The sequence below is a fragment of the Cupressus sempervirens genome, chromosome 3 (assembly GCF_028749045.1).
Source record: "Cupressus sempervirens isolate cs-2001-9-10 chromosome 3, ASM2874904v1, whole genome shotgun sequence".
NCBI lineage: Eukaryota > Viridiplantae > Streptophyta > Pinopsida > Cupressales > Cupressaceae > Cupressus > Cupressus sempervirens.
The window spans coordinates 825,017,051-825,044,173 of record NC_143120.1 but is presented as its reverse complement, the minus strand read 5'-3'; the positions used below and the strand labels follow the sequence as shown (position 1 = coordinate 825,044,173).

At 38.9% G+C, this 27,123-nt stretch overlaps 1 protein-coding gene across 16 annotated transcripts in view; it reads left to right on the top strand.

The window, feature by feature from the left end:
- Positions 1 to 9,713, top strand: part of LOC149569321 (uncharacterized) — an 81,885-nt gene extending 72,172 nt beyond the window's left edge. For all 16 annotated transcript variants that reach the window (XM_089822049.1, XM_089822056.1, XM_089822047.1 and 13 more), the window contains one exon: positions 9,450 to 9,713. The gene's annotated coding sequence lies outside the window, so the exon portion shown is untranslated. The remainder of the gene's footprint in view (positions 1 to 9,449) is intronic.
- Positions 9,714 to 27,123: the final 17,410 nt, after the last annotated feature.

The following is a 27,123-nucleotide window of genomic DNA, read 5'->3' as shown; positions in this document are numbered from 1 at the left end:
ATTGAAGACAGGATCAACAATTTCTATGTTCCACTCTGCATGTGGATCAACATTCTTTAATACAATCGGTGATGTATTGGTGCCTAGGATCTCTTTATGGCAAAGGCGAACGTTGTCGTGAACAAAGACAAGATCATTCAATTTTTTTACTGCCAACCTATTGTGCTTCTTCGAGTGTATATGCTAAAATAGACTCCAAATACGTTTGCACCATGATGCACTAGATTGCTGGCTCAAGATGCAATTCACAAACCTTTGTGAATTTGGCACTTTAGTGTCAAACATCTCAAACCATGCATTTGAAACAAGAAAATTTTAAATCAATTCAACAACTTTGACTTTATCAAATTAAAATGGTAATAGAATTATAAATTAGGATGTAGAATCAAAGAGTTTTACCAGGCATCAATTTCGTCCTATTTTTCTTGCACAACTCCTGTGCAAATAAGTCCCCTTGAACTTTCTTAAACAACTCAATCGCACGTACTACAATTGTTCCAACTCTTGAATCAGGTGACATTCTCTCTACAATATCATAGAGACCACTCCACACCTCATCATTAGCCTTGAAATGTGGGCTGAATTGGTATGCTAGGTTAAGGAAGTAGGCCGCTGCATGTGTGAGCCTGTGAAGTAGATTGTGCCAACGTCTATCAATGACATCCCATGTAGGCCCATATCTATCTCAATTCCCTACGAAAAAAGAGCGAATGGCCTCCTTCACCCTATCCGTACTCTCTTAAATGTAGCCCATTGACGGCTTCTCTCCATCAGCAGTTCGTAGGAGAACAACAAGCGACTTTACGAACTGCAATTATTATTAAAGTTGGAAGAGAAACAATCAGTTTTAAGTTTTTTCTTTAAAAAATGAACAATAATTTATAACATAATTTCATAAACAAAAAAGTTGAAATGAGGATAAAAAGGTAGAATACTGTCACAATATCAATGATCAGTGTCCAAAAGGAAGCCTCATCAAAAATGCAGTCAGCTGCATCAGTCCTTGTAGTGGTCTTTGCATATGATGATGCAATCCACTCCTCACTAACAAAGATGTGTCTCAAACCTCCCTTTGAATCAAGCAAAGATTTCAATGTGAGAAAATTGGTTGCAAATCTAGTGACCCCTGGATGATACAACTCCTTTTGGTCAGTGTATTTTCTCATGACGTTGAGGACCCATGTATGATTATATATGAATTTTCATACACTCCTTCCTTGCTTTGTAATTGTTTTTATTCAGGGGAGTTTACAAAGATTCTCTAACATGAGGTCAATGCAGTGAGCAACACAAGGGGTCCAAAATAAGTGAGGGTGTCTCTCCATAAGAAGCTTTCCTGCAAATACATAATTTGCTGCATTATCTATAACTATCTTCACCACATTCTCCTCACCCACATCCTTTATCATTTCATCCATTACCTCACAAAGATATTCAACATTCTTTGTTTTTCTTGAGGCATCAATTGATTTCAAACAAAACCATGGCACCTAAAGTAAAAGAATGATCAATGATCAATGATCAATCATAAATTCATAACTTGTAAAATTAATCACTTAAGTACAAGTTCTACTTTTAAAATGTTAATGTCTACAATTACCTAATTAGGAGACAAGAAAGTTGAAGAGTGTTCTACTCCTATCAGTCCGACCATCTGTCATGATGGTGCAACCTTTCGTCTTCCACACCTTATGCTGCTCTTTGATTGCACCTTCTACATCAGCCACCCTATGGGTGAAAATAGGGCCTCCTAGCTCGTCAGCAGTAGGGGCTTTGAACCCCAGATCAAAAACAATAACAACATCGATTGCAATTTTCCACTAAGGGGACGTAAAATAAATAAAATAAAATTTAAAGTTAAACAAATTAGTATGTTATGCTATTACTATTAAATTTGAAAACAAATGAAAATAAACAAAATAAGCATATTATTGTCTTTTGAAACTTGAAAGCAAGAGAAGTAAGAGATAAATTAAAATTTAAAAAAATAAGTACCTTGCTGCATTGAATGAAATGTTGTTGTAGATGAAGAAGTCTCCAAGTGCCAATTTTGTATAATTAGGCTTCTCCTTGTTCCAACATATGGTCTCAAGCGATGGTTGTGCACTTGGAGCCATGTGTGGAACAAAGATGGAATCACGTGTAGATCTTTGCTTACGAATGCGAGTCATATTCGTAGAAGTAGTACCAATAGTAGGTGTAGGGGATAATGGAGAGTGAAAACTAGAAGTTCTCTGTTGGGCTACTTGTGCCATTTCTTCTTATTGCTTCTTTTTCAGTTTTTTTTTCTCCATTTTTTCCTCTAGAAGAGCTTACATGTCTCGCATAACATCGTGAGGTACTTCTTTGCATTTTTTAACATCATGCTTAGGTATATGTGATAAGTGATACTTCAATCTATTTATTGCTTCCCCATTATATATTGGATCACAATGCCAATATGTAATAACTCTCTTTTTGTGGCTCAGGATGGCATGTTTCCAAGCCCTATCCCTTGCAATTGTAGCTAGGTCTGCATCAGGGTTAAATGCGGCCCTAGTTCCACTTCCAAAAAGCTCACCTTGAGACATGATGTCAATGTTTTTGCTGCTGCAATATGAATATTTTATAAATAGAAAGAAGTTGGCATTTAATTAGATTGTTGAACTTTAGGGCCTTCTTACTTATCAAGTTTGTCATCAAGATAAATTAGAATAAATCTAAATAGTAGATACTCAAAATAAAGACAAACAAATGTAAACAGAATGGAAAGTAAAAAATATGAATGTAAAACATATTACAAAACAACACAAAGAAATGCAACTTGTTGCTTATCTGTTCAAATTTGCACAAACAATGGAAATGCAAGTAAGTTTGTAGAAGCCTCCTCCAAATGCTTCCTTAATCTCCTCTCAATGCTTAAGTGCAAGCTACAAACTTGGAGAAACCATCAACAATCGATGTGGGAGAGCCAGTCGATTTGCTATTTTCTTTCTCAAAACTCCAATACTCTTCTCTAACTCTTTCCCTCTCTATCACAGGCATAAGCAAATGGTGGAATGACCTTTTTATGTCAGATAGATGTTATACAAACCGAAAAATTGCAACTAAAGTCTTTGTTTTTTTAAATTTTTGCACTTTATGGCCTTAGCCGTTGGCGAGAGTCCTAGGCTCGGGACTCAGCAAGTCTGGCGAGTCCTTGGACTCGACGAGTCCATGTGGTCTCTGCTAGGACTCGACCAAGTCCGAGTACAAATGCCATTTTTCTCGGAAAGGTTGCCTCCACCTCGGACTTGCAGAGTCCCGGAACACTGGTTGAAACATAATCACGTAGGGGCATGACCCTACGTGATTATGCCTCAACACATATGTAATTGCACCGTATCATAACACAAAAACACTCGATACTAATCGAAGTGTAAGGCAAGACAAAACACACGATTACTAATTGGTGTATAAACCAAAGCAAAGACACCCAATACTCAATCAATGTGTGAGAACAAGAGTTTGACATAGTTAATACAAACAATATTCATCATCTGAATACCTTATATTATATGTGAATGACAAGTCATCAATAAATAGACTCTCACGGATAATCGACGGTATTCTGCAATATAAGTTTATAATAGATTATACACACAGACACATATGACAATGAATATGAATATCATTTAGATGTTTCAATTCACTAAGAAGCTAATATTTTTAATAGGCCCAAGTAATCAAATAATAAATAAAATATATTGACTATTTTGTAGCCCTTCATAAAACTTCCTAAAGGCCTCTATATAGTGTAATACGGGGACTTGCACCCTCCTCCCAAACCTTGAAGTACTCGTCCTCGAGACGTCCCAGTATTGAGTACTTGAGTAACCCAAGTTCCCCCACCTTTTTCCATTCCGCAACCATGCCGCCATTGGGATGGGTACTTGCATTTCTATTTAAATTTAAATTTCTGAATGTTACTATTGGGTATGCAATCTATTACTATGTTTAATTTTCAATGGTTCTAGTTCATGCTACGATTTTGCTAGGTACAAGTAATTTAATTTGGTATGTTCTATTGAACTATAATTTCGTAACCAACTTTTCACGTTCTATATGTATACAACACCCATTCCCGCCCTATCCTCCCCTTGCCATCGTCAACTTGCCGTCTTGAAAATTAGGCCCATTAAGTGTCTTGGAAACTCATCCTAGCTTCCCGGAGTACCCCAGTACTGGTGTTACATTGCCTTTATAACAAATTGGTTGACACCAATGGTAGCATGTTGTGGAGTTTATTTGCCTTGTGCATTTACGATTCCAACTGAAATTCAATTTGTATGCAGTTTTAGAGATGCTAGATTCTACCTATTTTATAATCGCAATCTCGGATGTTCACAACTACCTTGGTCTACCATTATAAATATCATCTTAGAAATTTACCTTGTACTCAAATGCCAAATTTATGAAGTCTCTTTTGGAGAAAAAATTGTATTATTGAACTTCATAAAAAATGTATCTCAAACTTAGAAGTACAATAACTATTCTCGCATCACTAATATTATTTGGTGCAACAAGTTTATCTATCCATGAATCTAGAACTAGATCAAGGAAGATCCATTCATGCCATCACTAGAGAGTTGAGTTGTGTGCTCACTTGGTTGTATGGTGACTAGTTTGTATGTTGAAGGTAAGAGTGTGCAGGTGGTGTGCAAACTGCATGCAAATGGCATGTGGGTGGAGAGTAGAGCATGTACAGTGTGCGGAGTGTGTGAGTGGCATATGTATTGCATCTAGTATTTAGTGTACGAGGTACGAGTCTGCACAATATGTGAAGTGTGCATGATATGGTCGAAGAGTGTGGTATGACGGAAATGTTGATTGGCATGGTGGAGGTGTGTCATTGAGTATGATGGAAGTGTCCATATTGTGGACGTGTGTCATTTTCTACATTACATTGGTATCATAGCTAGTGATCCTACCATGTCCGAGTGTGTGCAATACATGAAGTGTGCGTTGTACAATGAAAGTGCTGATTGATAGAGTAGAAGTTTGCCACTGAGTGCAGTGGAAGTGCCCATATTGTTGAGGTGTACCGTTTGGTGCATTACAATTATACCTCCTCTATTTCATCTTTTTTAGGACTATCCTCATTTGTGGTCGAACCCATATGGTCCTACCCTCTCTTCTTTCGGAATAGCTGTTTGTGCTCCACTTTGGCTATAAGTGTGTTTAGGAAAACATGGTCATCTAATTTGGTTTTTATTGGCTGAGAGGTTTAAGTAGTCCCCATTTGTCTACAAGTACTTGCGTGTGGATTTCTTCCATGTCCAACGGGATTGCATGATGACAAATGTCTTGTTAACAAGATTTAATATTTCTTGATGCAATCAGTTAGTTTCAGATTTTGTCCTTCTAAAGCTCCTTTGGAAACAACTCCCAATGCCTAAGATGAAAGCCACATAAATACTAACAATTGGAGAAGTTATTGCTGAATGAACAACTTTTCTCTGAGTTTTAGAGGCACAACTCTTGCCTATGGTGTGATTTGCACTAGAAAGAAAGGAAGGTAAAACGAACATCTAAGCACAGCTGTGTTGTAGATGCAAACTAAAGATTCAGAAACCAATGAGAGTGAAAGAAAATGACACAAAGTTCATGTCTTTAACACCCACAATAGAGAATCAAGAAAATGACAAGTATTCTTTTGAGGTTGAATGAATATCAAAGATTCAAAGTTCATTAAATAATCACACTTATGATTTAATGCATAGAGAAAATCATCTGAAGATGGTGGCAATTAACACAAGAAAATAGCAAGCTAAAAGCAACACAATGAACACAAAGTTTCAGAAATTGCCTTTTATTATAAGACAAAAACGCAGTGTTCCAAGTCTTCATATCCTCTACATAAACAACTCATATTTCCCATCAAAGAAAAACACATTGATACTTACCCTCCCACAACATTAGTTATTTGAGCAATACAACTTTTATCAACCTTATTAAACTTCAAACATGCGATCAATATAAATAGTAACCATAAGAAGATACACATACACAATAACACCAGATATGTTAACTAGGGAAACCCTTGATCAGAGGGAAAACCTTGGTGGGGATGGTACCCACAAAATGATGTACTAATATAAATGTTCCTTGTAAGAGGATGGACTTTGTTAGGAGCCAATGAAATACATTTAGTACATATCAGTTCCTATTAGGAGACTTGAATCCCTGTGAAGAGATTCCAAACTTGTTAGGAGTTGTAGAAGGCAAATTGACCCATTGTCTAAATAGCTTTGGGAGCAAGACCACTGAACTAACTGTCCAACTACCCTCTGTATTATTCCTTTCTAAATAATATAAATTTAACTGATCTCAACAACTCAATACTTTCTTTGTCCTCTTACTGTGCCTCTACCACACCAAAACACTTCTCAGATCAAAATACTAGATCTGCAAACTTGCATCACAATGATCCCTTTGATCACTTACTCGCATTTACGAAATTCGCATATCACTTACTTCTTGCACTCTATTTTTTATCACAAGCAAAATAACTTTCCTTTATACCAAATCCTCACAATAATTCATTGAGTTAGCCTTGATGCTTTCCCAATTAATTACAATAGGACCTTATTAAGATAAGACACTACAATACATCTTTTCACAGTTAGAAAATACTTTTGGCACACAATATTCAAAACTTTTCACACATGGCACTTTGGACTTGGTGCACTTGCTAACTTTGCTCATCTAGATTCCATCCATGTTAGGAGATATCCAATTACTAGAAACCACTTCTCAGGTACTCTATCTACAAACTATCTTCTGTAAATCACAAATAACTCTCACCAATCTTTGACTTTCTGTATGCGCTCTTTGCCACGTCATCATGACACTATACAACATGTCCTCAATTGTGCTTGACCTCATCTTCAATACTCAATCCGTACAACCTCAATTTTTGTCTGCTTCTCTGCCAATTTTTTGAGTATGTTGACATCAATGACAAACATAGTCATGAATGCAACAGACAATCATGCTAATTGTCTCTTCACTTCTCCAGCAATGATAGAATACTCCACTATAGGAATATCATCAGCATTCATGCTAACAAGGGGTATAGTGATTACAAGCGCAATCATTGTTATAATGCTGTCGTAAGTCAAAAGATATAAATTATGTGGGCATGCACCATAGCATTAATGCATTAGGAGTCACAATCTGAAGTAAACATACCATCAAACCTTTATGGTAGTCATTTTAAGAGGAAGACTAACTCCTTGTACTCAATGATGACATTGTATGTTGATTTAAAGCTATAGGAATAAAAGAGCAGCAATTTATCAACTATGACCAACAAAGGATGTTTGCATTTGGCATGAACAAGAGGAGATGATTGGCTACACCAAGCCAAATATGATCGGTGAAAGGTTGCCATTGACGGCAACTACGAGATGGAACAATCTTTGAGACTGACAACTAATAGCAGATGATTGGTGACACTTACTCATGATTGGTGTATCAAGAAAAAGATACGAGCAAGCATGAATCTAGAGGAGTGATCGTAGGAGGATATTCTATGATGTATGTAAAGGTCACGTGTGTGATGGTAACCCATAATGATGAGAGGTAGACAAGAATCTACATGTCAAAATATGATTAGGTAATATGCTCATAAGATTACCTATGATAGAAGGATGATTAGAGGATTGCTATGATCGATGCAGTTGAAGACAAAGGAGTGATGATGAATTTATTGAATGGAGTAATCTAACTACCATAGTTAGAAGATGGAAGCAAGACATGTAAGAAGATCTGAGAAGAAGCAAGTGCATATCAAACATGATTTGGCTATTTTGGGGAATTGCACAAGAAGACCTAGTGATGATCAAGGCACTGATAGTAAACATGCTAAGGACATGGATATATGAAGTGAACAAGGTAGGAGCGCGACAATCTTGTAATTTGAATGAAGGGTTGAGGATAAGTGGAAAAAGAGCGAGTATAGGTTGAAGAGTGGTTATTATAGAAAATAGAGTGAGAACAAAGAAAAAGTTTAGAGACATCGAGAGGTGAATACAAGGCATAGGTGATTAAAACAATTGAAGGAGAAAAAATTGAAAAGAGAGAAGCTAGAGTGTGATTATAACAGCAAGGATTTGATAGGCAAGCAGAGCTACAGACAAATCATACAACTTGTTGTTACCAAATAGTTGCAATGAGGGCAATCCCTTAAATGAGTGGACCTTAACCCGTCTTTTCTATTGTAAATCTTTTAATAGGGTGGACTCTCAGAAGGTCTTAATCCTCTAATTGAGGCAGATCCTAACAGATCTTCTTGTACTCCTAATAGTGTACAAAACACTCCTAACAGGGTAGACACCCAAAAAAGGTATTTGTAAGATTTTAGCTGCAGCGAAAGGCTTGTGGGTATCAGCTCCACCACGGGTTTTACCTTCTAACAGGGGTTTTCCATGATACCATAATGACTATGTTATGTGTTATGCTTCTTTGATTGAACAGCGAATTAAGTTTGTTTGTTGCAGCAATTTTTTGGTTAATGTTTTTGGAGGTAAAGTTAGATTGGTAGTTTGAATTAGTAGCTCACCTATTGTACTGATTCACCCCGCCTGTCTTACTACCATTTCATACCAACAAAGATTTTAACATAAACATTCATGTTAAAAGAGCACAAAAATTGCAGTCTACAATAATGAAATATTAAAAATTCTCTTGCATAAACAAAGGCGAATACCCAACAAAATAGAAAGGGTTTGAACAAAGTAGAGAGCCACAACTTTAAAAGACACAATAAAATCCCCATGGAATAGTATCCACCGCATGCAAGAGTTAAGCAGCTCATAGCCACGAAACTGTAGATAATGAGACCTATAAGTTTCATCAGAATATACCATGTGTTTGCAGATATAAGGTATCAGTTACAGAAGGGACAACTAAGAGAAGAAAAACAGCAGTAGAAGGCTCTCATGTTCGGCAACGAGGAAAGCATATGAATGAATAATTTTAAAAAAAAAAAAAAAAAAAATCTCGAAACATAATGATTTTCCATGTGGTCATCATTGCATGAGATGAACTTGTTCTTAGGGTTTGTCCATTAAGTGTTCTGTATATACTTAAAGGATATGAAATGAGTGTAAATTTATTTAGCTTCACTTTTAGGATTTCAAAGCTTTTTGTATGGCATTACAAATCTGATATGTTTGATAATGTCTTCTGTGAAGTCATTCTAGTAGTTGAAAGTTCTAACTGTAATATCTGTTACAGGGAGTAACATTCATGTGTAGAACTGGTAGGAATTTTCAGTAATTTATTTAATTTCTTAGAATTGTATTTTTAGTTATAGTCGATATTACTTGATGTGATGAGGGAAGCCAATTTTTACTTTATGGTTGTTGATGATTACATAGAGATTGATTAGGCGTCCTAGGCTCTGAAATTATTATCTCTTGCAGACATGTCTGGAGCAGCAAGGCGACTTCTGTTGCAGCCAAGTAAAAGAAGTTGGGGATGCAGCCATCCAACCACAGAATTTTGTCATTCCAGCTTCCAGGCAATGACAGATTCCCAATTCTTTCATATGTTTTTTCATTTTCAAATTGATAGTTGTTTTTACATATGCCTTTAAGCTAGTTATTTTGCATAGTTTGTGTGAGACACCATATATTTGAATTCATGGATAATAAATAATTTAATGCAAAGTTGTATAATTTGTCTTCCTTCCTGTACACACTTGCATCTTATCTGCCGTTCATTAGAGGGTCTCTCTTTCTGGTAGAAAACACTTAGCATATTTAGATATATACTCTTTCTTTTTCTATTTCAAAAACTCTACCACCTCCACCTGTTTGAGCTGACAACAAACATGGGTAACAATAGTGTGATCTAATCCCTAAGAAAATGTAGGCAAAATGCATTGACAAGTTAAAAAAACCTCTTTATATATGGCTATTTGAAGTTACTGGGCATGATTTGTTGACCTCTTGTAGATTAGTCCACTAAAGAATCGATTTATTTAGATTGTAGTTGTCATTTGTTGACATTTTCTCTTATGAAAGAAAATTAGATGATGCAAGATGCATAGATGTGTTAATAAAACCTCTTCTGTATATGATTATCTGAAGTTCCTTATTACCATTTGTTGAACTATTTTAGCTTTTTGTTGACTAAAGAATCAATTTATTTAGATTACAGTTGTCACTTGTTAACATGTTCTTTCTGTTAAACATCTGTGAAAGAAAAGTTGATGATGCCAAATAAGGTGCATAGATATGCTAAACAATCCTATTCTGTATATGGCCATTTGAGGTTACTCAGTACAACTTTTAAAGCTCTTTTAGATTTTTTTCCACTAAAGAATCGATTTATTTAGATTATGGTTGTGAGTTGTTGACATACTCTTTCTATTTGACATTTATGAAAGCAAAATAGATAATTCCAAATTAAGATGCATAGATATATTAAACTGAACCTCCTATATATTTTGGAAATGTTATTTCTAGCATACTTATTGTCTACAGGGAGTTTTCAGTAACAAGTTCTGTAAGGTTTCATCTATTGTTTTTTGACATCATGGATTCTATTTCATACATTATTTTTGTGTGTTCAGCCAATTTTATGTGTTGGTGATGTTTTTTTGTGTGTGAAATATCCATCTATGTGGAACTGATGATATAATGATTTTCCATGTGGTCATCAATGCATGAGATGAACTTGTTCTTAAGGTTTATCCGTTAAGTCTTATCTGTATATACTTATAGCATATGAAATGATTGTAAAATTATTTACCTTCACTTTTAGGATTTTTAAGCTTTTTGTGTGGCATTACGAACCTGATATGTTTGATAATGTATTTTGTGAAATCATTCTAGTGGTTGAAAGTTCTAACTGTAATATCTGTTACAGGGAGTAAGATTCATGGCAGAACTGGTAGTAATTTTCAGTCATTTATATAATTTCTTAGAATTGTATTTTTATTTTTGATGATCGTTTCTACATCAATGTGCTTTGCTAATCGTTTCTCTCTACTCTTCTTAGCACCTTCATGTGCCTTGACATCAATGACAATACCTTTGATAACAGAGTCTACCAACCTAGCCCTCGGCCAGTCTTCAGGGTTCAAGACATTTATACCAACAATCTCCCCCTTTGGCATTGATGACAACACTTAGGCATTTTATCACTTCACTATTTTGGTGCCTTTCCTTCACTTGATTTTCTTCTTTCAACATCATCCCCTGAGATGGTTCACCCACATGCTTTGACCGTTCTATGACTCCTCCCATCTTCATTCATGTGTTCTTCTCACACTTGCTCTTTTCAGCTTCTTTTGGTTTTGGTTCCCCCCCTTTATTTGTCTTATTCTTCTTCTCTCAACTTCCGCCCCTTTGACAACAACACTGAAGGTTACCATATTTTCTTCTCTTGTGTTCTCACCTTTGGAGTAGTCTGTTGTTCTCATTAATCCGCCTTTAGACTTCTTTGTTCTTGATCATGAGTCGATATCTGCTTGTGTGTTCTTAGTTCAAGTTAGATAGGGGTAAAACCCCTAACCTTTCTCTTAGATTATTTAAACTATCCTTTTGAAGAGGCTTAGTAAAGATACCAATTAGTTTCTCGTTGGTTGGTACATATTCTATCCTAACCTCTTTTTCTTGCAATTGCTCCTTAAAAATTAGTACCCAATGGATATGTGCTTTTTCTTTGAGTGCATCACTGATTTTTTAGATGTGTTAATTGCACTAGTGTTATCACAATTGATAACTATTGGTTCTTCCATTTTCTCTTGAATTCCTTCAAGAAGTTGTTTGGTCCAGATAACCTGAGTGCAATTCCTTGCTGCAATAACATATTATACTTCAGCTGTTAATTAGGATATGCAATTCTGCTTCTTGCTGGTCCATGCAACTAGTCTTCCTCTAAGAAAGAATACACCACCAGTTATGATCTTCCTGTCATCTATGTTCCCCACCTAGTCAGCATCAGTAAAACACTGAATCAAAGTTGCCATTGTGAGGATACTGTAGGCCATACTCTTTAGTGCCATTTAGATACTTGAAGATCATCCTCTTCATAGCTACCATGTGTGATTCTTTTGGGTGGGAAAAAAAATCTGGTTACTATTTCAAATTCTTGTGCTATGTCAAGTTTGTTGTGCACAACATACTGCAGTTTACTAATCATGGATAAATAAAGCATTTCATTCACTTTAGTGATTTCATCCTCCTTTGAGAGCATGCAACAAATCACCATTGGAGTGTGTCGTTGGTAAATATTGTGTAGTCGACAGGGTGCATGTCAGGATGTATGTCATCGGTATATGCCCCTTCGAGAAGGTTCTTGTTATGTAGCCGACAAACCCCTTCGGGAAGGTTGTTCGAAAAATATTTATACACCCTTTTGGATCATTGTAATCATCATCATAAGCATAATGTAATGTCTTTGGCATATGCGAATAATACAAGGAGTTCTGTTGTTCTTATCTATTTACTCCATACGGTAAACATTTGGCACCGTTGCCCCATGAACCTGGAAGGAGGGAGGAATGAAGATTAATCCTAAATCAGCTTAATAAGGATCGAAATAAGATAAAGGGAAAAGATGGAATACGTACTACGCAAGAAAATTTAATTTTGGCACAACAAGCCGAACGCAGGAAGTTTCAGAAGATTGTCGACGGACAACGAAGCCTTGAAGAATTGTTGAAGGAGACTCGACAGCAGGTGGAATTGGTGGAAGAAGCAAGGGACGAGTTTATGACCCTGAATTCACCAAGGGAAGAGAATCCAGATGGAAGGGAATCTACTTGCACGACTCGGTGTGCCGAGGGAGCACGAGCGTGGAGTGAACTCTTCGTCTACGATACACTTCCAGAACAGACAAATTTTCTTAACGAAGACCCTTCTTTGCCAAAAAACACAGCTGTCAGAATACAAAGCGTTGGTGCCGGAGTGCAAAGCGTTGGTATCGAAATACAAAGCATTGGTGACGGAGTGCAGAGCGTTGGTATCGGAACACAAAGCGTTGGTGTCAGAATACAAAGCGTTGGTGCCACAATACAAAGCGTTGGTGCCGAAGTGCAGAGTGTTGGTGTTGGAATGCAAAGCATTGGTGTCAGCAACGCCCCTACACAACATCCAGTAATAATAGCAAGACCAAAAGAAAAATTGCCAAAATCTAATGGTGATGGAGCAGCCGATCCAATCCAATATTGTAAAACATGTGAAACAATTTGGAGGGTGAATGACGTAACATATACAAATGAATGGGTTCGACAATTTTCAACAACCCTAAGGGGCGTAGCAATTGATTGGTTTGCCGATATGGATCCTCAAAAATTAACCACTTGGGACAACCTTAAGGAGGAGTTTACCATCGAATTTCAACTGCTCCGCGATGACAATGAGATCGTAGCCGCGATATACGACACAAAACAGGGGAAGAATGAAACAGTCCGAGTCTACGTCAGGAAATTAAAAGACTTGATAAATAAAATGAAAAATAAGCCGGCTGATGGGCTGCAAAAAAGATGGTTTATTGAAGGCCTACACCCAAGGTTGTAGAAGAAGATGAAGATTGTGCTGCCATCGTCATACACTGAAGCACACAATCGAGGAATGAACCTAGAAAGTGAGTAGAAGACATAAAAGAAGAAGAGTAGCTCGTCCGATTCAGATGACGATGCATCTTTAGAAGAGGGCAACAACGATGATGAAAAGGACAGCAAGAAGGTCTGAGCCCTCCAAAAGGATATGATTCGGATGATGAAAGAATTTAGTAGAAGGAGACCAAGGGAAATGAGCTATGGTGCACAAAGTGCAAAAAAGAAGGCCATATGAAGGGATCCTGTCCGAAGGACCAATTCTGTAAGATCTGCGAGATCATGGGACATTCCACAAAAGAATGCCCCTTCAATATGAAAACAAGAGGACTTCAGCAAGTGTTCCTCACACAGGAGGCTTCCGCGTCAGGAGGGAGAGGAAACACCAGTACAGAGGGTGCTATGTTAGAAGGGTACAAAAATAATCGACGAGGTCAAAACAACAATGGCAACAATAATAATGGCAATAGAAATCAAATTCAGTATGAGGCGAACGACCGATCGATAGTTCAATGCCGAGCATGTAATTTGTGGGGCCACTTTGCCCGAGACTGTACAACGACAAACACACCAAAATTATTATGCAGATGGTGCGGACCTGGCGATCATGAAGATGCTAAGTGCCTGAAATTAGGAGTAAATTTGATCACCATCGGGGTGGACGAAGAGGAGGTTTTGGCAATCACACAGAAGCAAGCAAAACTGCACTAAGAGATTGGAGGAAGCGCAGGCAGAAATCCAAAAAGCAACGTAAGTAGAGAAAGCATGGTTGAAGGACACTGTTGGTACCTCAGCAAAGAACGGTACGGAACAGAACATACAATAGATATTACAAACCGAGGTACCGGTCAAAATCAACGATTTTCTACTCACGATGACTCAACTCTGATTGACACTCACGAACATCGCCCCATCTATTAAATTGCCAACAGAACAAGGAAGAGAAAAGGAAAGTGGCACAAGTCCAGAGGATCCAATGCTGCTAGCTGAAATGTCCCTTTACTGATTTTATATGAAATTTCAACCTCTAATCAGATCTTTAAGATCAAACAACCAATATTTCAAAGATCCACCAATTTCTCAATAAACCCCAAATCGGGTATGCCAGAAATAGTGCCAAAAGCTTCACAGCTTCACCTATTATTAATAAATCTGAAAGTGGAAATTTTTACAGAAATTTGAGCAGCATAACAGCCTATAAAATGACATATCCAGATCTGTATAACATGCACACAATAGCTCCCAAACGGAGGACAAAAACAATGCTCATCGGGCTCCCGAAAATAGCACAAAATAGCCCAGAATCACCACAAAAACTTAATAATATATCACAGAAGTATAATCATATCCAAATACATATGTTCAGCTCTATTTTAACATCTAAAAATCTGATATACAGCAGCAACCCAAACTGATATGAAATACTCAACTGGAAACACCAAACTCTTACAAAAAACACACCCGAAAAACCACAAATCTGCACTGTTCAGCACAAAGGCAAACTCTGCATGAGCATGCACATGGAATGGCTTCAAACTCCCGTCCTTAGCCTTCTTGGAAATCTGCAAACTCCCGTTCTTGGGTCTCCTTGGAAACCTGCAAACTCCCGTTCTTGGGTCTCCTCCACAGGTTTGGCAGCCTCTAAAGAATAACAAAGAAATGAGCAAAAATCAAATTCTGGGATCAACCCAAAATGCCTCCAAACCCCTTAAAAGAGGGCATAACCCTAACTCACGTCCAAGAGGGGTTAATAAAACATATTTTAATAATAATTTTCATTTATTAGTCCATTAGCTTCCAAAGATTATCCCCTTTTTCCGAAACTTCACCTTTTTGGGCCTGCCTGCCTTAGCAAAGATTATTATTTTTAATTATTTGAAAAGGGGACATGACACTAGCCCTCTCATCTGGATGACATTTGACAGTTGTCGAAATGGGAATTCTGGGGACTTGTCTGACAGACACGATTGTGGACGACGGGTTTGGGGTCAATGTGTTACCAAAGGACACTTGGAAAAGGTTAGGACAGCCGACATTGTCGCCACCGACATTCCAATTATTAACGGCAGACCAACACGGGATCAAACCGTTGGGAGTTCTCACGGCACAACCGGTGACGATTGGAACACAACCATTCCTGCTTGACTTCGTGGTGATCTTGTTGAAGAGGAAAGGATACGATACCATTCTGGGCCAAGGGTGGCTCATACAAGCCAAAGTTAAACACGACTGGAAGAAAAATACTTTATCACTTTAAAGCAAAGGGCGAATATTCATCATTGATTTACACACCCAAATGGTAGGGGAAGAAGCTCTGTCATCAGATTCCAAAGAAGAGGATGAAGGGAGGCAGCTTATGGAACCAGATCGGGAGGGAGTCCTGTGGTTCGAAAGAGGATCAACAGACAACGATTTGGACTCGGTAAACGGTCTCTTCCACTGGCAGATGGAGGACTACGAGCTGTTCCAGAGCTGCAACGTACTGATAATTGAGGAATAGCACAATGGAGATGAATTTCCAAGGGAATTCACGGAAACAAAAGAGGGGGATGCATCGCTGGATGAAACATCCGCCCATGCATTCATTGAGGGGGAGCCGATCAAATACAACGAAGCCACATTGCAAACTATGAATTTGGGAGATGAGGCTGAACCAAGAAACATATTGGTGGGAGATAACTGGGATCTAGTAGTTTCTCTGGGATCCAGTAGTGAAAGTAGTGGCATTCAAGATATTTTTTGAATACAAAGACGTATTCACATGGACATACAAGGATCTGAAAGGAGTATTGCCGGAGTTGTGTGTGCACTACATACTGTTGGTCGAAGGAGCAATACCTGTACGGAAGCGACCCTACAAGATGAATTAAAACTGTGCGGCACGGGTTATAGAAGAAATCAACTGGATGCTGGAAGCTGGTATTACTTTCAAGGTGCAAACAAGTGAATGGGTGTCACCCATAGTAATCTCACTAAAGAAGGATACCACGCAGATCTGGATATGCGTAGATTCTAGATTCTAAGGCGATGCGTTCTGGAGGAAGAAATTCCAAGGGTACTAAAGGAAGGACTTGAAGGACTGGTAGGAGGACACATGGGGCCAGACACATCTGCACGGAAGATACTCCTGGTAGGACTATGGTGGCCAACCGTACACAACGACGCCAGGGAGTGGGTCGTTGCATGCAACATATGTCAGCGAGCCGGGAAACCATTGAAAAGAGACTTGATGCCCCTAAATCCCTCACATGCCCAAGAAATTTTTGAAAGATGGGGATTGGATTTCATCGGACCTCTGAACGCAAGCAAAACTAGAAGGTGCCGATACGTTTTCATAGCGACGAAGTACCTGACCAATTGGGTGGCGGCACCCGCACTACCAGATAACTTGGTGGTAAGCACAACAAGATTTATTTATGAGAAAATCATTACCAGGTACGAGATTCCATTACAGTTAACAAGTGATAGAGGTGGACACTTCGTGAACCATGTTATCCGACTGCTCAGCACTGAATTCAAGATCTATCATTCATTATCGAGCTCGTACTACCCGAGAGCAAACAGACAGGTCGAGGATACAAATAAAATCCTGGTATCAATTATCTACAAGTCTTGTGCGGTTGAAGGTGAAGACTGGGAGGAAAAATTACTCTTTGCCCTTTGGGCTTACCGCAAAGCGTACAAGGTGACAACGTGGCACACACCGTTCCAATTAATGTTCGAATAGGAGGCAGTGGTACTAGCCAAATTCATGATACCGAGCCTGAGGATAGCATTGGAAAATAAGTTAGGCGATATGGAAAGCTTAAGGGAGTGGTTGCATAATCTGAACAAGCTCGTGGAGAAGCGATTATTGGCATAGTGGCCATGGAGGTGACACAATAGGCGCAAAGCATGGCACAATAAATATTTGAAACTAAATAGGTTCCAACTTGGACAGTGGGTGTTGAAGTACGACGATCAAAACGAGATCAAACTAGACAAGTTTAAAGTTAAGTGGGTGCAGCCATATAAGATTCGGGAAGTAGGCGATAATGGAGCAATCAAGTTATGGACGCTGGATGGACAGGAAGTTCCGAAAACAGTGAACGACTGTAAGTTAAAAATATATCATCTGCCATCTAAGTCGCCATCAGGGAATATCAAGGAGCAGTAGAAAAACAAAAAGCAAAACAAAGAAAGAGAGAGAGAGAGAAGGAAGAAAAGGAAAAGAAGAAGCACCATATGGTCAAGTATGGAGAACCATACGCTAAGTAATGAACACCGTATGGTGTTTTTAGTGACCACTGTACGACCCTTTTCTACCGTACGACCCCCCTTTTCAGCATAGCAAGTCATAGGGCAATTTTTTTTCTGGTTTCACGCATAGGATACATATAGAGTACTGTACGACATCTTCCATTATGCATGTTTAAATAAGCCTTTAAAATGCCTCTGTTGTTGTCTACTCTCAGCTGTATGGCTTTATACATCAGCATGGCACATTCACTGTATGGTTCACCAAGGAAACACAGGGTACCTTACGGATTGGGATTAAAGAATTCGCCAGTATACAAGAACCGAATAGCAAGTAGAGAATATAGAAGGAGCATACACTACGTGTTATAAATACTAGCATCTGTACTAGGTGTTGTACAGTGAACAAAGACAAAATATAAGAGTGCTATTGGTTCGTACAGACATGGGAGTGCTCTGTAAGATAAAGCTTTGTACGATAAGCTTGCAAAATCATTGATTTCATTCGAAGTGCCCAAGCTGGAGGCGTATAGGGGAGGAGCCATTATTACACTCAGTATTAGTGAAAGCAAGGCAGTTGATGGTTCATGGCAAGGAACAACTGGTTTCATCTTGCGTATTAAGCTCATAATGCAGGATATAGTCGATGGGAGTGTTGCCCTACGATCTTGGTAGGATTTGGAGATTTTACCAGTCTGAGGGGTTGCCAAGGGTGCTTTGGAGTTATTGGAGAATTGCATACGGGATTTTCGGCAACAGGAGGAACAAACTTTTTCAAGAATTCTATGAATAGATGATAAATCACTTCCACGACAGAATACATCCTTCGCACCAGCACACAAACAAGAAGCCGTACGACGTACAAGCTCATCCGTACCGTCAATACATCCACTATAGTAGCGTCTCCTAGATATATGAAGTGTACAATTTAACAAGCAAGGCGAACCCATACGGAGAAAGAGCAATTGTGCAAGATATACGGAAGTAGTGACTGACCTAATGGAAATATATTCAACAAACTAATACAGGAGTAATAGGTATGCAATCAGCCAGAAAGAGGGCTTGGAGGAAGCAACTGGATCACGATTCAGCTATGAGTCAAGATGCACATGTAGGGCCTTCTGAAGCACAACCATGCGGAAAAGATAATGGCAAACAAAGGGCCAAAGTATAGAACCAACCGGGTGTGCAGACAACGCCACATAATGTAGCATTCTAAGGGTTGAATGGGTTGGACTGCAGGAAATGGTGGAATGAAAACCCAAATACCCACCTCGTCAAAGCAAGCATCCAAAAGGCACAGGTGGAGTGGGCAATCTGGATGCTAGCTTTCTGTATCCGAGACTTCGAAGGTGTATTGCGTCCCATGATTGAGGCATATGACAAGCACCCGTAAGAGTTCAGCTCCATATTTGGGGTACGACGTGGTGATTTCATTTCGACTAGCTGACTTTACCAGGGTATTCAACATACTAGGAATAGCGCAAGGAGGCAAGGAAATCGACAGTAAGCCACAAAAGGTGGACAAGGAGAGGAAGTTGCAGTTGGTAGAGTTAGTGTGCAATGACCAGGTACAACAGCAGAAAGAGGCCCTTATCGGCAGTTCAAGGGGAAGGGGGTTGTGGAAATCTGACATCAGAGAAGGCCATTGAAAGTGCTTCATGGACGTGGTAAAGAGTAGACTTATAGGATCGAGTAGGGTGTCAGATATTTCCTTTCTGTTGGCAAGTATGATGAACAGACTCATGAATGGGAAAGTGTACGACTTTGCTTCTCTTTTGGCCACGCGCATGGATGAGTTCATGACATTGTAGCATAAAATGTTTTACATGCCGCATTATGCCATCAGACTCATTTTGGAGGCATCTGCAAGGACGATACCCCAAGAAATGCTGGAGATACAACCAAGTCCGACAGTACCTAGCAAGTCTTCAATAATGCAACAGAGGCATTTAGACTCACGTGGAGGGCAGAACGGTGTTGGTCAGAAGAGGGTGTGATAAAAGATGGAGGAATCAGGCAACACAGATAGTCGCTGCCAGGATACATCTTGTGAGGAGGACGACTTAGAGGATATGGAGGTGGAGTAGGAGGAGAAAGATGATGAGGATGTTGGGGTGATTTCAGCGACCCCACTTTATTTTCTGCGGCAGTTCTCGGCTGCGCCAATGACTTCTACGCCATTAATTCCGTCATTTTCAGCTCCGCATATGCACACCATGGCAGATGTTCACATTCCAGGTTTCAGACAGTTTCGACATCCAATGGCGATGACCCTAGTCACTCTAAATCCCAGATCACGGACAACAATAGCAGGATCAGTCCCACATTCAACACCTGTCCAACCTTTAGTAAGCCGGAGGACAACATCACCAGCAGACACGCCTATGGGTACGCAACCTGCGGGAACACAACCTCAACTAGCGGTTCAGGAATTGACCCCCGTACCTATAGCAGTAAGTTTGCCTCAGCCATCTCTTGTAGCAGAGCTGACAACCACGAAGGGAGGAGTCAGTCAGGGAGGCACACAGGAGCAAGTCTGTCTAGAGGTGATTGGGACAGATGCAGTAGTCACAATAGCCGACAATCTGTTGGATGAGGTGACGGATCAGGATGCTGATTTGAGCATACTGGAAGTGGAACCCTAGGTGCCAGCAATGGAACCAATGAGCTCAGCGAGTCGAGTGAGTGAGTACTTGAGGCGACGGCTACTTGCCCTTGTTGCTAGAGGTCCTTTCATCTAGTCTCCCATAAGAGAGGACCTGCAGGTTGAGGCCATTTTGTCGAACAACGAGGTAGTCGAGGCACCAGCATCTCCGGGGGTCGAGGATCAGAGTGCAGTAGCAATGGAGAAAGTAGATGAAGGGGTGCAGGTGATAGATCCTCAACCACTAGCAGAGGAGAAGGATAAGCATGCCTTGCTGACATCACAGAGTGAAGCAAGTCCCTCGTAGAGTTGGTGCTTACAGAGAGAAGACGGGCAAAGGCTAGGCAAGAAGCTCGGGAGACAACGGAGAAGGCTCGGGAGGAGATGGCCGATTGACTTGCCACCCAACAGATTGCATGGGAAGCAAAGCAGACAACCCTGTTAGCGCAACTGAAGGAAAGTGCACGAGGGAAGCAGCAGGCAGAACAACTACCAGCAGCCGAACAACATTTGACAACAACACTACAGGAGAAGGACTCAACGAAGAAGGCTCATGATAAAAAAGAAGCTGAGTGCCAAGAGGTTATATTGATGCCGAAAGAAGTAGTGGAGGAGAACTCTCAGATCAAAGCTGATTTGAAGGTCCGGACAGAATAGGTGTATCAGCTTCGACGCAACCGGTCTTCACAGTTTGAGACACTGCCTTCTGGTTCATGATGTTTATGTTGTTTTTATGAATAAATGTAATTAGTTGTTTTGAATTTTATTGTGTTGTCGTCCGAAGATGAGGGATGGTGTTGTTCGTAAATATTGTGTAGTTGACAGGGTGTGTGTCAGGATTTATGTCGTCAGTATATGCCCCTTTGGGAAGGTTCTTGTTATGTAGCCGACATGTTGTATGTAGTCGACAGACCCCTTCGGGAAGGTTCTTCGAAAAGTATTTATACATCCTCTTGGATCATTGTAATCATCATCATAAGCATAATGTAATGTCTTTGGCATATGTGAATAATACAAGGAGTTCTGCTATTCTTATCTATTGTCTGTATGCGTTAATCTATTTACCTCGTATGGTAAACAGAGTGCCTATTGATTTTGATTACTCCATACCAAACGTCTTCATATTTCCTTCATATATTTTGTTTTCCCTATGAAGATTCCTCCTTTTAGTGGGATACTTTAAGTTTGACGAAGAACACAGTTTCTCTGATCATGGAGATTTCAAATTCTTTCTTCATGGCTTCAACAAAATCAACACTTATCTTATCGTGTCATCCAAAGATAATATCATCCAAAAAGATCTCCACAATTAGTAAACTTATTTCTATTTCTTGATTCATGTATAGATTGTAGTTATCATTGGTTCTCATGAACCCAATCTTTATCAAGTATGAGTGCAGTCTCTCATACTCTACTCTTGGTGCCTGTTTTAGTCAATACAAAGTTTTCCTTATACTACACACTTGGTTTTTGAGTTGTTTATTCTCACACCCCTTGGGTTCCTTGATATACACTTCCTCTTCCATAACCCCATTTAGGAATGAAGACTTCATGTCTATCTGATAAAATATGAACTTCTTGTAGCGTACAAACATTAGGAGTATTCGAACTCCTTCCAATCTGGCCACTGGTGCAAAGGTTTCTCCATAGTCTACACCTTCCTCTTGTGCATAGCCTTTGCAGACAAGTTTGGCCTTATTTTTGACTACCTTTCCATCTTTGTTCATCTTATTTTAAATTACCCATTTTGTACCAATGATGTTGTTGTCATATGGTCGGGTGGCCAAGTTCCATGTTTCATTCTTTACTATTTGATCAATTTCCAATCTTTTTCTTTGAGAGCTTCCTTTGCAACTTTGAGCTCTATGTGAGAGAAGACATATTGTCTCTCTTGCCTTTCTCCTTGTTATTACTCCAGTATCCTTGTGACCAATTATCTAGTCTGTTGAGTGGTGCATTGTCACATATCTTTCTAGCACTGGTTCCCCTTTGGATGCTTCTACTCTTTGTTGTTAATGCTGAGCTTCTTCTTCTTGAGCTGGTACAACTTCTTGTGTAGGTTCCACCGCTATTGATACTCTCTCCATTATATCACTTAGTAGGGTGTACTGAAACTGCTTGTAGTCTTCCTATTCTTTTTTGTTGTCTTCCTTATTCTTCTTTGAGAGTTAATCCACCTTGACAACCTCTATCAAGTAGATTTGTGTGGAAAAGGTGATGACGGAGGTGATCCACTTAGACAAAGTATGCTAAGTGAAGTCCGTGTGAGAAAAAAGATGTCAAGTGAAAGGGAAAGAAGATCAACCAATGGCCACACAAGATGATCTGCACAAGTTAGCAAGGTAAGAATAGAGAAAGATACTCATGACTCCAAAGTCATGAAGAGGGTAGGGATGCACTCATTATTTTATTTAATAGAGATGGGTGAATATATCAAGGAATAAAAAAATAAATTTGAATTTGAATTCTTCCCAACAAGAGCATATCATTGTGGACATATGACACTCATGACTTGTATGAAAATGCTACATATAACAAGAGTGGCACACTATTGCATTAGGAAGCCAAGCTAGTTAGAGGGGTGAGAATTCAAATTTTGAATTCCTAGATTAGAGATTTCAAGCGAAACTAGAAGAAAGTATAAAATGAGACAAGGTTGAAAAATAAAAGGTTAGCTAGTTAAGTGATTAGCCAAAGAGTCAAAAGAGTTGAGCTAAGTGGAATCTCAAGGTGTAAAGGAGAGTGCCAAGATAGAAGTTGCCTTTGAAGAATTAACATGCTAAGGAGAAGTGAGCATGCCCGAATAGCACAAGGTTTATCATGTACAAGAGCAAGGAGAACCAAGAGCACACGTGATTGAGGTCAAAAGTTTTAAATCCAAGAGAAGGAAGAGCATAGTTTTAGATGGATCAAGAGAGATGAAAAAGGATCAATTTCAACCTAAGTGTTAGATCATTTCCTATTGTTTACTAACCTATGCAATAGTAAATCCTCTCTTGAGTGGAACCTAATAGATTCTTTGAAGAAATTCCCTAATAGGGTGACACATTAACTTGTGTTCTAAAGTCCTTTAACCAGGTAGTTCCTAATGGGGCAATACTTTACTAGGTCTTACCAAATCCCTTAATGGAGCGGCACCTAATAGTGTCTTTGTAATCTTTTAAAAGAGATGAGCTCTTGACTAGACGCACTTCAAGAGAGTGCAAGCTTTGTGAGGATCAACTCATACACCATGGTTTTCACCCTAGCTAGATTTCTATGAGATAGATACTATGTTATGTGTTTCTATTTTCATGTTTTTTGTTTTTTACTTAATCATGACTAGTTAGGTTATATAGCTAGCACAAACCCATGGACTAGTGTGAAGTGTGATTGAGAATAAAAAGTTGAAACTGGTGATTATACTAATTCATCCCCCCCACCCCTCAATATAATGACATGTGGTAGGACCAACAATCGCTATCCTATCGTATGTCCCGAGGAGAAAAGAGTCTAATGGCTCAAGGAAAAGATCGAGATGTTTAAAAGATATGCACCAAAGTTTTCCAAGGAAAACTGCAGCTCATGGTGTAGGAAGATGTGTTTGCATCTAACAACTCTTGGAGATTCTTAGCCCAACCCATAAAGAGTTCAAATATGTTGAAACAACTGGTCAACTCGGCCTAGACTTGTTAAAGGAGAAGGAGATTCACACAGCCACAATGGATGCTCTAGAAAGCACTCTATCCTACTTTGTCTACAAATATGTTGAAGAATTGGAAGTAAAATACAAGATGTAGGAGAAGATAAAAGTTGTCTATAGCGGTGACATGCATGTCATGAGGGCCAAAGTTGAGAGCTTGAGAGAAAAGTTCAACAACGTGAGGATGAAAGATGGTAAAGAGATTGAAGCGTATGGAAAGAGAGTGAAAGATGTCATGTTATCCATCATAGCATGCGAAGGTGTAATACAACAAGAAGAGTATGTGACCAATATATAGAGAACTCGTCAACCCAAATATGCCATAAGGGTGTCAACAATTCAAGAATTGAGAACAATAAATGGGATGGAGGTATCACTTGATGCCTTGGTAGGAAAGTTCACTGCATTTGGGCTTAGCAACTTCGACAACATTCAACCACCCACGGTTGAAACTACATCAAAAGCTTTTGTTGCACAAAGTACAACACAGAGAAAAATTAGAGGCAAGAACATCCAGATACAGGAGAGACCTAGAAAGCATTTATGCTAAAGAAGCCAAAAAAGAAGAGTTGGAAGCTCTATTTACAAAAAGAATGTTCAAAGGAAAACAAAAGTACAAAGATAAGCTTCCTTTCATATATTTTAACTGCAAAAAAAATAGGACAATTTTGTTGCCAGATGTCTAGAACCTATGAGGAAGGAAAGAAACAACTGGAAGGGGATGAAAGAGGTTATCAAACTCCAAAGAAAAGGAGAAAAAGTGATGCTACATCACTGAAGGTGTGACTAATGAAGAATCAACCAGTGATGATGATGAGGATGAGGATGACATATCCTTTGTTTCTATCATGGAAGAAAGGGTGGAAAGAGACCTAATAACTAGTACCAAGAATGATGGAAACTCCAAGTGTGGATACACAAGTTATACTGTCCCCTAGATGCACACGCAAGTGGTGGAGATTGAGATGTTCATGAGGGGTGCAGTTGATATGATTGCAGAGGATTCTGTGTGCATTATAGCCATGGTCTGTAGAAGACCGAATCACCTAGCTACTCAATGTTCTTTTCTGGTCGTTGCTTTCTACTAATATGAGTTCCTTCGTGTGTCTTAAGATCAATGACAACACCTCTGATAACCAATAGTTCTGTCTATTGGGCAGTCCTCAAGATGATGGAATTATTGTCATTAATGTCAAAGAGCATGAGAAAAACTATAAGAATTAGTAATGTCAATGTTAGACTTATGAAGAAGAAGTCATTATTGAAGTCAAATGTGAGGAGTTGATTAATACTGAAGCTAAGACACAGACAGAAGCAAGTGATGTGTATGCATTGGTATATATACAGATAATCATTCAAATGTAAAATATAAATATGACTTACTAAAGTAAGAATACAATAATACACCAATCAGGAGGTGCATACCTGTGCTTGAAAGATGATGTCAATACATATATAACAAACAGCAACAGTAATATATGGTGCAAGGAATTTGGCTATACAAAGATTATACGAGACCTGCAACATACCATATTTGTATACCAAGTAGTGAACAAAGACTTGGAGTATATACATAGTTGGGGGCTCGAATACAGAAGGTGCAGGTCGATAAGTATGAGTACTTTCAGAGTATGGCATAGAAGCTTAACTCTACTTGCAGCAAACTTATCACAGAAGTAGCAATGCTAAAATAATGATCATCTTTATACAGTGACAACATGTAGTTAAGAATAATACTAGACAATAATTAACGACAAATATGCGGACCATATTGTGGGATAATATCATTACGGTACAGACACAAACCCAATAAAAGATTGATTACTATTATGATATTTGTATGCAACAAACTAGCACAGCAATTTCATAGAAGAATCGATCATTTCAAAACAGTGATAGTATTAGGCATATACATGGAATTCAAATCAATGTTCATTAAAACCCTCAAGATGATATATACAGGCGGAAATGTTGGTCACACATCTCAGACAGGTTAAACATCACAAGACTTGATTTGTGATGGGCTGTAAAGTACTGTTGAACAAACTGGAAGACCAAAATGATGAGCCGAAGTGCAATATTGGAATATATTGGAAACCCAAATTGGGCTTGTAGATCTCAGGCCCATTTCATTAATTTATAATCAATTTGTACATTGATAGAGAAATCTGGAAACTGGAAGAGAATTCTAGAAAGTGTTGGAGATTGGAAGAATAATCTAGAAAGCGCTGGGTCAGTGGTCAAAGTAGTTAGAATGTACTTGGTATAATTAATTTATTTTCTAACATCCCCCTAAAATTAATTATACCAATTTTTATAACTATCCCCCTATGATCCAAATAGGATGGGTCCTCTTTACAACATTAAACTTTGGTTCCCCTTATCACTTTGGAAAGAATTTCCTCATCATTATGCTTTGGGTATTTAACCGGTTCACACATAACCATTTGGGATTTTCCCAACTAATAAAATCACTTTTGCTTTAGGTTTTTCACCCAAGCAAGTGGTTTTACCACAAATGCTTCAGCAGAACTTTTAGGTTTTTTACCTAAACAAATGGTTTTGATTTACTACAAACTAGTCACACACTACCGTAAACCATCAGAAGTAGGGAACCATCAAAAAATTTATAAGATTTTCTATTTCTATACCAGCAACTTCTCAAAAAATACCTTAACCTCAGCCACCCCCCCAAAAATTTAATCAAACCAATGCCCTAAATGCACCTTGGATTAGCGGGAATAGAAGTGTAGGTATGCCCAACAAATCCACTCTGAGCAGCCTCCTCTTCATCAAGGAACAGATCATCAATCCTAAACACACCCACGATCAAAGCCCTGCCAACGGCAACCCCGATTAAAATTGTCAATGTAACCCCGCCAGAAGGACCACCAAAATTGTTCTGACTGTCAATCCTGCAAGCACAGCGTCATCGCTGAAGCTCTGATTGAAAACCACGAGCAT